Source organism: Triticum dicoccoides, chromosome 5A (genome assembly GCF_002162155.2).
Source record: "Triticum dicoccoides isolate Atlit2015 ecotype Zavitan chromosome 5A, WEW_v2.0, whole genome shotgun sequence".
NCBI lineage: Eukaryota > Viridiplantae > Streptophyta > Magnoliopsida > Poales > Poaceae > Triticum > Triticum dicoccoides.
In genome coordinates, this window is record NC_041388.1 from 84,488,814 (window position 1) to 84,502,435 (window position 13,622).

General features: G+C 44.8%; 1 pseudogene; it reads left to right on the forward strand.

Annotated features, from left to right (window-relative positions):
* Positions 1-206: 206 nt before the first annotated feature.
* LOC119298664 lies at positions 207-738 on the forward strand (annotated as a pseudogene).
* The last annotated feature ends 12,884 nt before the right edge of the window (positions 739-13,622 follow it).

Sequence of the window (13,622 nt, forward strand, 5' to 3'; positions counted from 1 at the left end):
GTCTCTCCCTCTCCCCCGCACCACTCCTCGCTGCCGCCACCACCACCACCTACGACACCCGATCCCTCCTAAATCCGGTGTCCTCTGGCGGTGCCGAGCACACCACGGTAACCCCATCCCTCCGCTCCTTCCTCCCATGCATGGCGGCGAGCGAGCCAGCCAAACCGACCCCCGTTCCCCGAAAGCAGCAGCAGCACCACCCACCCATGGCCTTCCTAACGGCGAGATCCGGCCTCCTCTCCCTGGCGGCGCGTGCCAGGCCCTTGCCCCAGCCCCGGTCGGGTGCCGCGTGTACACCTCGTGAACCCTACCTCCCTCTCTTCTATCCCCCGATTCGATCGATCGTTTGATGTGGATTTGGGGATTTTTCTCGTTTGATTGATGATGATGCCTCACAGATGAGACGGCCAAGTGGGAGAAGATCACCATCATGGGGGCCGTCACCTTCACCCTCCTGATGGCTGGAACCTCTCCAAGGGCCACCCCCACTTCGACGAGCCGCTAGTCAGATCTCGTGCCTATGCTACATTTTGGGTCTTGTGGTGGTCGTGACTCGGGTCTGATTTGTTTCTCATGTTGCAGGCCTACCCCTACCTACACATCCGCAACAAGGAGTTCCCTCGGGGTATGAATTGTCTACCCCTTCCTTCCGGTGCCCATTTCAATGCCTACGTCTGTAACTTCCTCCTTGATTTGACTGTTTGCGACGTGATTTTTATCAAAAGTCACATGGTTTAATTGGATGCGATATGGTTTGGGTTAAAATGGGCAATATGTGTATGCTTTGGGTTTCACATTTCGTTCTAGGTATATGGTGTGTTTCATTTGTTAGTTGGATTCAGCTGTACACAACTCACTGAAATAATGAATAATGTTAATGGTTCAGTCCTTCTCCTTCGCGCGAGTCCTCTCCCCTGTTGCTGTCCTTCTCCTTCACCTGTTGTTGTCTCTCTCTCCCACATCTTTGCAGCTGCTCTGCTTCCTCACCTCCATTGCTGTTGCTTCTCTTGTGAACGTCAAACTGTTGTTGCTCTTCTCTTAAGTCCCCACGCTGCTATTGCTAACCCCGCTGTTTCTCCTCTCTATTTCTGCACCTCCTGCTGCTTGCCTCTTCTCTGAATCCACTAAACCTGTTGCTGCACTTCTTCTCTGAACCTCTTTCTTGCTGCTCACTGCTACTCGTGCCTATGCTATATTTCGAGTCTTGTGGTGGTCGTGACCCGGGCCTAATTTGTTTCTCGTGTTGCAGGCCTACCCCTACCTACACATCCGCAACAAGGAGTTCCCGGGGTATGAATTGTCTACCCTTCCTTCCGGTGCCCATTTCAATGCCTACGTCTGTAACTTCCTCCTTGATTTGACTGTTTGCGATGTGATTTTTATCAAAAGTCACATGGTTTGATTGGATGCGATATGCTTTGGGTTAAAATGGGCAATATGTGTATGCTTTGGGTTTCACATTTCCTTCTAGGTATATGGTGTGTTTCATTTGTTAGTTGGATTCAGCTGTACACAACTCACTGAAATACTGAATAATGTTAATGATTCAGTCCTTCTCCTTCGTGCGAGTCCTCTCCCCTGCTGCCGTCCTTCTCCTTCACCTGATGTTGTCTCTCTCTCCCACATTTTTGTTGCTGCTCTGCTTCCTCACCTCCATTGCCGCTGCTCTGCTTCCTCACCTCCATTGCTGCTGCTTCTCTTGTGAACCTCAAACTGCTGTTGCTCTTCTCTAAGTCCCCACGTTGCTGTTGCTAACCCTGCTGCTGCTCCTCTATTGCTGCACCTCTTGCTGCTTGCCTCTTCTCTGAATCCACTAAACCTGGTGCTCCACTTCTTCTCTGAACCTCTTTCTTGCTGCTTGCTGCTCGCTGCTACTCCTTGCTCCATCCCCATGTTTGCTTCTTCTTCTCCTAACCTCGCTGCTGATCTTCTCTGAAGTCTGAACCCCCTATTGCTGCTGCTGCTCTCTCTCCCTATCTATTTCTCTCTCTTTCTTTCACTGTAACTGATGACCCAGAAGTATAGGGGATCTATCGTAGTCCTTTCGATAAGTAAGAGTGTCGAACCCAACAAGGAGTAGAAGGAAATGATAAGCGGTTTTCAGCAAGGTATTCTCTGCAAGTACTAAAACAAGTGGTAACAGATAGTTTTGTGATAAGATAATTTGTAACGAGCAACAAGTAACAAAAGTAAATAAAGTGCAGCAAGGTGGCCCAATCCTTTTTGTAGCAAAGGACAAGCCTGGACAAACTCTTATATAAGGAAAAGCGCTCCCAAGGACACATGGGAATATCGTCAAGCTAGTTTTCATCACGTTCATATGATTCGCGTTTGGTACTTTGATAATTTGATATGTGGGTGGACCGGTGCTTGGGTGTTGTTCTTACTTGTACAAGCATCCCACTTATGATTAACCTCTATTGCAAGCATCCGCAACTACAACAAAAGTATTAAGGTAAACCTAACCATTGCATGAAACATATGGATCCAAATCAACCCCTTACGAAGCAACACATAAACTAGGGTTTAAGCTTCTGTCACTCTAGCAACCCATCATCTACTTATTACTTCCCAATGCCTTCCTCTAGGCCCAAATAATGGTGAAGTGTTATGTAGTCGACGTTCACATAACACCACTAGAGGCTAGACAACATACATCTCATCAAAATATCGAACGAATACCAAATTCACATGACTACTAATAACAAGACTTATCCCTTGTCCTCAGGAACAAACGTAACTACTCACAAAGCATAAACATGTTCATAATCAGAGGGGTATTAATATTCATATAGGATCTAAACATATGATCTTCCACCAATTAAACCAACTAGCATCAACTACAAGGAGTAATTAACACTACTAGCAACCTACTAGCACCAATCCCGGACTTGGAGACAAGAATTGGATACAAGAGATGAACTAGGGTTTTGAGATGAGATGGTGCTGATGAAGATGTTGATGGAGATTGTCGTCTCCCGATGAGAGGAGTGTTGGTGATGACGATGGCGATGATTTCCCCCTCCGAGAGGGAAGTTTCCCTGGCAGAACAGCTATGCCGGAGCTCCAGATTGGATCCGCCAAGGTTCCACCTCGTGGCGGCGGAGTTTCGTCCTGAAAGGTTGCTTCTGGTTTTTTTCTCGACGAAAGACTTCATATAGCAGAAGATGGTCATAAGAGAGCCACCAGGGGGCCCACGAGGTAGGGGGCGCGCCCTAGGGGGCGCTCCCCACCCTCGTGGACAGGGTGTGGGCCCCTGGTCTTCATCTTTGGCGAGGATTTTTCATTATTTATTATAAGGTGTTCCGTGGAGTTTCAGGACTTTTGGAGTTGTGCAGAATAGGTCTCTAATATTTGCTCCTTTTCCAGCCCAGAATTCCAGCTGCCGGCATTCTCCCTCCTTATGCAAACCTTGTAAAATAAGAGAGAATAGCCATAAGTATTGTGACATAATGTGAAATAACAGCCCATAATGCAACAAATATTGATATAAAAGCATGATGCAAAATGGACGTATCAACTCCCCCAAGCTTAGACCTCGCTTGTCCTCAAGCGAAATCCGATAACAATAAATATGTCCCCATGTTTAGAGGTAGAGGCGTCGATAAAAATAAAATACAGACATGAAGGCTTCATGATTATTCTCTTAACAGCAACATATATAGATATTGTCATATGATTACTTATGTTCAAGTGATGATCTATTCACAATGCAAAAGTACTGAATCAGAAACCTTATTGAGAACCAACAAACTATAACCTCGGTCATTGAAGCAATTGCAATTTATCATAACATCAGAAAGAGTCTATGTCAGAGCTAAAAAGCAAGTCCACATACTCAACTATCATCTAGTCCTTCATAATTGCTAACACTCACGCAATACTTGTGGTTATGGAGTTTTAATCGGACACAGAGAAAGATATGGGCTTATAGTTTCGCCCCACAACCTTTTTACTGAAGGAAATATGCCCTAGAGGCAATAATAAAGTTATTATTTATTTCCTCATATCATGATAAATGTTTATTATTCATGCTAGAATTGTATTAACCGGAAACATGATACATGTGTGAATACATAGACAAACATATAGTCACTAGTATGCCTCTACTTGACTAGCTCATTAATCAAAGATGGTTATGTTTCCTAACCATTGACATGTGTTGTCATTTGATTAATGGGATCACATCATTAGGAGAATGAGGTGATTGACATGACCCATCCCATTAGCTTAGCACTTGATCGTTTAGTATTCTGCTATTGCTTCCTTCATGACTTATACATGTTCCTGTAACTATGAGAATTGTGTAACTCCCGTTTACCGGAGGAAAACTTTGGGTACTACCAAACGTCACAACGTAACTGGGTGATTATAAAGGAGTACTACAGGTGTCTCCGAAGGTACATGTTGAGTTAGCATAATTCGAGATTAGGTTTTGTCACTCCGATTGTCGGAGAGGTATCTCTGGGCCCTCTCGGCAATGCTCATCACCTAAGCCTTGCAAGCATGTAACTAATGAGTTAGTTATAAGATGAAGTATTACAGAACGAGTAAAGAGACTTGTCGATAACGAGATTGAACTAGGTATTGGATACCGACGATCGAATCTCGGACAAGTAACATACCGATGACAAAGGGAACAACGTATGTTGTTATGCGGTTTGACCGATAAAGATCTTCGTAGAATATGTAGGAACCAATATGGGCATCCAGGTCCCGCTATTGGTTATTGACCAGAGATGTGTCTCAGTCATGTCTACATCGTTCTCGAACCATAGGGTCCGCACGCTTAAGGTTTCGATGACAGTTATATTATGAGTTTATGTATTTTGATGTACCGAAGGTTGTTCGAAGTCCCGGATATGATTACGGACATGACGAGGAGTCTCGAAATGGTCGAGACATAAAGATTGATATATTGGACGGATATATTTGGACACCGGAAAGGTTCCGGAGAAGTTTGGAGCCCCGGGAGGTTACCGGAACCCCCCGGGAGGTATATGGGCCTTATTGGGCCCATGTAGGAGGAAGAGAGAAGGAGCAAGGGAAGGGGGCGCGCCCCCCCAAGCCCAATCCGAATTGGGGAGGGGGGCCGGCCCCCCCTTTCCTTTCTCCTTCCCCCTCTTCCTATTACTACTACTAGTACTACTTCCTAATACTAGTACTCTTTCCTTCCCCCTCCAAATAAGATAAGGAAAAGAGAGGGAAACCTACTTGGAGTAGGTTTCCCCCTCCTCATGGCGCGCCCCCCTAGGGCCGGCCACCTCCTCCCTCCCTCCTTTATATACAGGGGTAGGGGGGCACCCTAGAACACACAAGTTGATCATTGATCGTTCCTTAGCCGTGTGCGGTGCCCCCCTCCACGATATTACACCTCGGTCATATTGTAGCGGTGCTTAGGCGAAGCCCTGCAACAGGAGAACATCAAGATCGTCACCACGCCGTTGTGCTGACGGAACTCCCCCTCAGCGCCTCTGCTGGATCGGAGATCGAGGGTGCGTCATCGAGCTGTACGCGTGTCAAGAACTCGGAGGTGCCGGAGTAACGGTACTTGGATCGGTTGAACTGGAGGACGTACGACTACTTCGTCTATGTTGCGTCAACGCTTCCACTTCGGTCTACGAGGGTACGTAGACAACACTCTCCCCTCGTTGCTATATCATCACCATGATCTTGCGTGTGCGTAGGAAATTTTTTTGAAATTACTACGTTCCCCAACAGTGGCATCAGAGCCTAGGTTTTATGCGTTGATGTTATATGCACGAGTAGAACACAAGTGAGTTGTGGACGATATAAGTCATACTGCCTACCAGCATGTCATACTTTGGTTCAGCGGTATTGTGAGATGAAGCGGCCCAGACCGACATTACGCGTACGCTTACGCGAGACTGGTTTCACCGTTACGAGCACTCGTGCTTAAAGGTGGCTGGCGGGTGTCTGTCTCTCTCACTTTAGTTGAACCGAGTGTGGCTACGCCCGGTCCTTGTGAAGGTTAAAACGGAGTCTATTTGACAAACTATCATTGTGGTTTTGATGCGTAGGTGAGATTGGTTCTTGCTTAAGCCCGTAGCAGCCACGTAAAATTTGCAACAACAAAGTAGAGGACGTCTAACTTGTTTTTGCAGGGCATGTTGTGATGTGATATGGCCAAGACATGATGCTATATTTTATTGTATGAGATGATCATGTTTTGTAACCGAAGTTATCGGCAACTGGCAGGAGCCATATGGTTGTCGCTTTATTGTATGAAATGCAAACGCCCTGTAATTGCTTTACTTTATCACTAAGCGGTAGCGATAGTCGTAGAAGCAATAGATGGCGTAACGACAACAATGCTACGATGGAGATCAAGGTGTTGCGCCAGTGACGATGGTGATCACGACGGTGCTTCGAAGATGGAGATCACAAGCACAAGATGATGATGGCCATATCATATCACTTATATTGATTGCATGTGATGTTTATCCTTTATGCATCTTATCTTGCTTTGATTGACGGTAGCATTTTAAGATGATCTCTCACTAATTATCAAGAAGTGTTCTCCCTGAGTATGCACCGTTGCGAAAGTTCTTCGTGCTGAGACACCACGTGATGATCGGGTGTGATAGGCTCTACGTTCAAATACAACGGGTGCAAAACAGTTGCACACGCGGAATACTCAGGTTATACTTGACGAGCCTAGCATATACAGATATGGCCTCGGAACACGGGGACCGAAAGGTCGAGTGTGAATCATATAGTAGATATGATCAACATAGAGATGTTCACCATTGAAACTACTCCATCTCACGTGATGATCGGACATGGTTTAGTTGATTTGGATCACGTAATCACTTAGATGACCAGAGAGATGTCTGTCTAAGTGGGAGTTCTTTAGTAATATGATTAATCGAACTTAAATTTATCATGAACTTAGTACCTGATAGTATTTTGCTTGTCTATGTTTGTTTGTAGATAGATGGCTCGTCCTGTTGTTCCGTCGAATTTTAATACGTTCCTTGAGAAAGCAAAGTTGAAAGATGATGGTAGCAATTACACGGACTGGGTCCGTAACCTGAGGATTATCCTCATTGCTGCACAGAAGAGTTACGTCCTGGAAGCACCGCTGGGTGCCAGGCCTGCTGCTGATGCAACTGACGACGTTAAGAACGTCTGGCAGAGCAAAGCTGATGACTACTCTATAGTTCAGTGTGCCATGCTTTACGGCTTAGAACCGGGTCTTCAACGACGTTTTGAACATCATGGGGCATATGAGATGTTCCAGGAGTTGAAGTTAATATTTCAAGCAAATGCCCGGATTGAGAGATATGAAGTCTCCAATAAGTTCTACAGCTGCAAGATGGAGGAGAACAGTTCTGTCAGTGAGCATATACTCAAAATGTCTGGGTATAATAATCACTTGATTCAACTGGGAGTTAATCTTCCGGATGATAGCGTCATTGACAGAATTCTCCAATCACTGCCACCAAGCTACAAGAGCTTTGTGATGAACTATAATATGCAAGGGATGAACAAGACTATTCCCGAGCTCTTCGTGATGCTGAAAGCCGCGGAGGTAGAAATCAAAAAGGAGCATCAAGTGTTGATGGTCAACAAGACCACTGGTTTCAAGAAAAGGGGCAAAGGGAAGAAGAAGGGGAACTTCAAAAGGAACGGCAAACAAGTTGCTGCTCAAGTGAAGAAACCCAAGTCTGGACCTAAGCCTGAAACTGAGTGCTTCTACTGCAAGCAGACTGGACACTGGAAGCGGAACTGCCCCAAGTATTTGGCGGATAAGAAGGATGGCAAAGTGAACAAAGGTATATGTGATATACATGTTATTGATGTGTACCTTACTAATGCTCGCAGTAGCACCTGGGTATTTGATACTGGTTCTGTTGCTAACATTTGCAACTCGAAACAGGGACTACGGATTAAGCAAAGATTAGCTAAGGACGAGGTGACGATGCGCGTGGGAAATGGTTCCAAAGTCGATGTGATCGCGGTCGGCACGCTACCTCTACATCTACCATCGGGATTAGTTTTAAACCTGAATAATTGTTATTTGGTGCCTGCGTTGAGCATGAACATTATATCTGGATCTTGTTTAATGCGAGACGGTTATTCATTTAAATCAGAGAATAATAGTTGTTCTATTTATATGAGTAATATCTTTTATGGTCATGCACCCTTGAAGAGTGGTCTATTTTTATTAAATCTCGATAGTAGTGATACACATATTCATAATGTTGAAGCCAAAAGATGCAGAGTTGATAATGATAGTGCAACATATTTGTGGCACTGCCGTTTAGGTCATATCGGTGTAAAACGCATGAAGAAACTCCATACTGATGGACTTCTGGAATCACTTGATTATGAATCACTTGGTACTTGCGAACCGTGCCTCATGGGCAAGATGACCAAAACACCGTTCTCCGGATCTATGGAGAGAGCAACAGATTTGTTGGAAATCATACATACAGATGTATGTGGTCCGATGAATGTTGAGGCTCGTGGCGGATATCGTTATTTCCTCACCTTCACAGATGATTTGAGCAGATATGGGTATATCTACTTGATGAAGCACAAGTCTGAAACATTTGAAAAGTTCAAAGAATTTCAGAGTGAAGTAGAAAATCATCGTAACAAGAAAATAAAGTTTCTACGATCTGATCGTGGAGGAGAATATTTGAGTTACGAGTTTGGTTTACATTTGAAACAATGTGGAATAGTTTCGCAACTCACGCCACCTGGAACACCACAGCGAAATGGTGTGTCCGAACGTCGTAATCGTACTTTACATGATATGGTGCGATCTATGATGTCTCTTACCGATTTACCGCTATCGTTTTGGGGTTATGCTTTAGAGACGGCCGCATTCACGTTAAATAGGGCACCATCAAAATCCGTTGAGACGACACCTTATGAACTGTGGTTTGGCAAGAAACCAAAGTTGTCGTTTCTCAAAGTTTGGGGCTGCGATGCTTATGTGAAGAAACTTCAACCAGATAAGCTCGAACCCAAATCGGAGAAATGTGTCTTCATAGGATACCCAAAGGAGACAATTGGGTACACCTTCTATCACAGATCTGAAGGCAAGATTTTCGTTGCTAAAATCGGATCCTTTCTAGAGAAGGAGTTTCTCTCGAAAGAAGTGAGTGGGAGGAAAGTAGAACTTGATGAGATAACTGTATCTACTCCCTTATTGGAAAGTAGTTCATCACAAGAACCGGTTCCTGTGACAACTACACCAATTAGTGAGGAAGCTAATGATATTGATCATGAAACTTCAGATCAAGTTTCTACTGAACCTCGTAGGTCTATCAGAGTAAGATCCGCACCAGAGTGGTACGGAAATCCTATTCTGGAAGTCATGTTACTAGACCATGATGAACCTACGAACTATGAGGAAGCGATGATAAGCCCAGATTCCGCAAAATGGCTAGAGGCCATGAAATCTGAGATAGGATCCATGTATGAAAACAAAGTATGTACTTTGGTTGACTTGCCCGATGATCGGCAAGCCATTGAGAATAAATGGATCTTTAAGAAGAAGACTGACGCTGATGGTAATGTTACTGTCTACAAAGCTCGACTTGTTGCAAAAGGTTTTCGACAAGTTCAAGGGGTTGACTATGATGAGACTTTCTCACCCGTAGCGATGCTTAAGTCTGTCCGAATCATGTTGGCTATTGCTGCATTTCATGATTATGAAATTTGGCAAATGGATGTCAAAACTGCATTCTTGAATGGATTTCTAGAAGAAGAGTTGTATATGATGCAACCTGAAGGTTTTGTTGATCCAAAAGGTGCTGACAAAGTGTGCAAGCTCCAACGTTCCATTTATGGACTGGTGCAAGCATCTCGGAGTTGGAATAAACGTTTTGATAGTGTGATCAAAGCATATGGTTTTATACAGACTTTTGGAGAAGCCTGTATTTACAAGAAAGTGAGTGGGAGCTCTGTAGCATTTCTAGTTTTATATGTTGATGACATATTATTAATTGGAAATGATATAGAATTTCTGGATAGCATAAAGGGATACTTGAATAAAAGTTTTTCTATGAAAGACCTCGGTGAAGCTGCTTACATATTGTGCATCAAGATCTATAGAGATAGATCAAGACGCTTAATAGGACTTTCACAAAGTACATACCTTGACAAAATTTTGAAAAAGTTCAAAATGGATCAGGCAGAGAAAGGATTCTTGCCTGTGCTACAAGGTGTGAAGTTGAGTCAAACTCAATGCCCGACCACAGGAGAAGATAGAGAGAAAATGAAAGATGTTCCCTATGCTTCAGCCATAGGCTCTATCATGTATGCAATGTTGTGTACCAGACCTGACGTATGCTTAGCAATAAGCTTGGCAGGTAGGTACCAAAGTAATCCAGGAGTGGATCACTAGACAGCGGTCAAGAACATCCTGAAATACCTGAAAAGGACTAAGGATATGTTTCTCGTATATGGAGGTGACAAAGAGCTAGTCGTAGATGGTTACGTCGATGCAAGCTTTGACACTGATCCGGACGATTCTAAATCGCAGACCGGATACGTGTTTTTATTAAACGGTGGAGCTGTAAGTTGGTGCAGTTCTAAACAAAGCGTCGTGGCGGGATCTACATGTGAAGCGGAGTACATAGCTGCTTCTGAAGCAGCAAATGAAGGAGTCTGGATGAAGGAGTTCATTTCCGATCTAGGTGTCATACCTAGTGCATCGGGACCAATGAAGATCTTCTGTGACAATACTGGTGCAATTGCCTTGGCAAAGGAATCCAGATTTCACAAGAGGACCAAGCACATCGAGAGACGCTTCAATTCCATTCGGGACCAAGTCCAAGTGGGAGACATAGATATTTGCAAGATACATATGGATCTGAATGTTGCAGACACGTTGACTAAGCCTCTCTCACGAGCAAAACATGATCAGCACCAAGACTCCATGGGTGTTAGAATCATTACTATGTAATCTAGATTATTGACTCTAGTTCAAGTGGGAGACTGAAGGAAATATGCCCTAGAGGCAATAATAAAGTTATTATTTATTTACTCATATCATGATAAATGTTTATTATTCATGCTAGAATTGTATTAACCGGAAACATGATACATGTGTGAATACATAGACAAACATATAGTCACTAGTATGCCTCTACTTGACTAGCTCATTAATCAAAGATGGTTATGTTTCCTAACCATTGACATGTGTTCTCATTTGATTAATGGGATCACATCATTAGGAGAATGAGGTGATTGACATGACCCATCCCGTTAGCTTAGCACTTGATCGTTTAGTATTCTGCTATTGCTTCCTTCATGACTTATACATGTTCCTGTAACTATGAGAATTGTGTAACTCCCATTTACCAGAGGAACACTTTGGGTACTACCAAACGTCACAACGTAACTGGGTGATTATAAAGGAGTACTACAGGTGTCTCCGAAGGTACATGTTGAGTTAGCATAATTCGAGATTAGGTTTTGTCACTCCGATTGTCGGAGAGGTATCTCTGGGCCCTCTCGGCAATGCTCATCACCTAAGCCTTGCAAGCATGTAACTAATGAGTTAGTTATAAGATGAAGTATTACAGAACGAGTAAAGAGACTTGTCGATAACGAGATTGAACTAGGTATTGGATACCGACGATCGAATCTCGGACAAGTAACATACCGATGACAAAGGGAACAACGTATGTTGTTATGCGGTTTGACCGATAAAGATCTTCGTAGAATATGTAGGAACCAATATGGGCATCCAGGTCCTGCTATTGGTTATTGACCAGAGATGTGTCTCAGTCATGTCTACATCGTTCTTGAACCATAGGGTCCGCACGCTTAAGGTTTCGATGACAGTTATATTATGAGTTTATGTATTTTGATGTACCGAAGGTTGTTCGAAGTCCCGGATATGATTACGGACATGACGAGGAGTCTCGAAATGGTCGAGACATAAAGATTGATATATTGGACGGATATATTTGGACACTGGAAAGGTTCCGGAGAAGTTTGGAGCCCCGGGAGGTTACCGGAACCCCCCGGGAGGTATATGGGCCTTATTGGGCCCATGTAGGAGGAAGAGAGAAGGAGCAAGGGAAGGGGGCGCGCCCCCCCAAGCCCAATCCGAATTGGGGAGGGGGGCCGGCCCCCCCTTTCCTTTCTCCTTCCCCCTCTTCCTATTACTACTACTAGTACTACTTCCTAATACTAGTACTCTTTCCTTCCCCCTCCAAATAAGATAAGGAAAAGAGAGGAAAACCTACTTGGAGTAGGTTTCCTCCTCCTCATGGCGCGCCCCCCCTAGGGCCGGCCACGTCCTCCCTCCCTCCTTTATATACGGGGGTAGGGGGGCACCCTAGAACACACAAGTTGATCATTGATCGTTCCTTAGCCGTGTGCGGTGCCCCCCTCCACGATATTACACCTTGGTCATATTGTAGCGGTGCTTAGGCGAAGCCCTGCAACAGGAGAACATCAAGATCGTCACCACGCCGTCGTGCTGACGGAACTCCCCCTCAGCGCCTCTGCTGGATCGGAGATCGAGGGTGCGTCATCGAGCTGTACGCGTGTCAGGACCCCGACTCGATGTCACATCGATCTAGCTCGTAACACCTCATATCACTTTGCGGCCTCACGCACGGTATACCCACGGGTGTCGCCTTACCTTTGCCCGGGACCGTTTGAGCCTTTTGGCTCACGTATATGATAGTGTCGCTAGCATCCATATGATAAGGAGCCCGGGCTGACATGACTAGTCGTAAACCCAAAGTGGCACAGACTTACAGGGACAGGCATCCATGACCCAGCTTCGAACGTGTCGGTCATCAGCAAGTGGGTCCGGGCTGTAGCACTGGGCTAGCAGGACTCCGGTAAACCGGGCTGTAGCGGGCTAACAGGACTCCGGTACTCAATGCGTGACATTTCCCCGAAGGGACAGACACCGGAACGAAGAAGGACACACGCCGGCCAGCCTAAGTGTTCCAGAGCAGTAGCAAGCTACCATGGCTCAGTGGTAACACTAGGAGACATTTCCCGGTAAGAGAGGCTACTAAAGATAAACAACTAGATAGTTAGATCCCACACATACCAAGCATTTCAATAGCATACACACAGTATGCTCGATATGTGCAAATACAACATGGCATCACAACATGACTCTACGACACAAGTACTTTATTTAAGGCTCAGGGAGCCATACATAATCATACACACAGGTACGGGTCACACGACCCAGCATTCAAGTCATACAGTCATACAAACCAGCAGCGGAAGTAACTTGTCTGAGTACAGACAACTAGTAAAATAAAAGAGGCTTGGAAAGCCTAGCTATACTACGTGGTCCTTCACAAGCTCAGGATCACCACCTGGGCCTTTAGCCTACTCATTGATGTCAACGTCTATGTAGAACCCATCAGAAGGGGTTGCAGCGTCTTCTGTAAAAATGTAAATTATAGCAACATGAGTACAAAGGTACTCAGCAAGACTTACATCAGATCCTACATACATGCATATTATCAAGAAGGGTTGGTGGAGTTGTTGCAGCAAGCCAGCTCTTACTCTTGGCTAGGCTAACCTACGAGACTCCAATTTGAAACGGTTTTGCGTACACGAGTCCACTACTCACCACTTCAATACACTACCGAGGATCC